Source organism: Phalaenopsis equestris, unplaced genomic scaffold (genome assembly GCF_001263595.1).
Source record: "Phalaenopsis equestris unplaced genomic scaffold, ASM126359v1 Scaffold210878, whole genome shotgun sequence".
Lineage (NCBI taxonomy): Eukaryota > Viridiplantae > Streptophyta > Magnoliopsida > Asparagales > Orchidaceae > Phalaenopsis > Phalaenopsis equestris.
In genome coordinates, this window is record NW_018229930.1 from 11,305 (window position 1) to 12,159 (window position 855).

Consider the following 855-nt stretch of genomic DNA (forward strand, 5'->3'; position numbering starts at 1 on the left):
CAAGTTTGACCCAAACTTAGCCCAATATGCTTAAAATGGGTCAAAAATAAAAAATCCACCAAATTGATTAACCAACTAACTTCAAAACAACTTTCATCCTTCATGAAAGTTGTTCATTATGATGTTCTTCACCAACCACAACAATCAATTTGAGCTTAGCCCATGGCTAGCCCAAGTTTGACCCAAACTTAGCCCAACATGCTTAAAATGGGTCAAAAATAAAAAATCCACCAAATTGATTAACCAATTGACTTCAAAATGACTTTCACCCTTCATGAAAGTTGTTCCTCAGGGTATACTACACCAAATTCCATATTTAATTGGGCCAATTGACATGCCTACCCTAGTCCAAACACAAGATTTGGTCATAGGCACCTTTTTGGACTTATGGTCAAATCCAAATCAATTGAGCTTGGTATGGTCAAATGAGCCTTGCCCTAACTCATCTTAGACCCTAAGGTTGAGTTTAAAGCCAGCCACAAAACCATGATTAAGCTTTATTTTTATCCCATGGGTAAATTTTTGAAAAAAAATCTTAAAGGGATAATAAAGAGGTTAAATCAAGGTACTTGCCATAACACATGTCCATACATGGAGAGGGGTGGTAAAAAAAAATTTCACTAAGGCTTACCAAACATCCCTCTCAGAGCTTCTCTAAGAATCCCTAAGTGCAATCCAATCCATTTCCCCCTCTTAATTTCACCACAGAGAGCCAATTTTGAGCTCAAACTCTTGCCCGTTCATGCCCGAAACAAGGACAAATTCTAATCTCAACCTACACAGCACCAGGCCCCCAATAGATTGGCTGGCCCCCAATAGATTGGCTCTACACCTTCACAACAGTGAAAGAAGCCA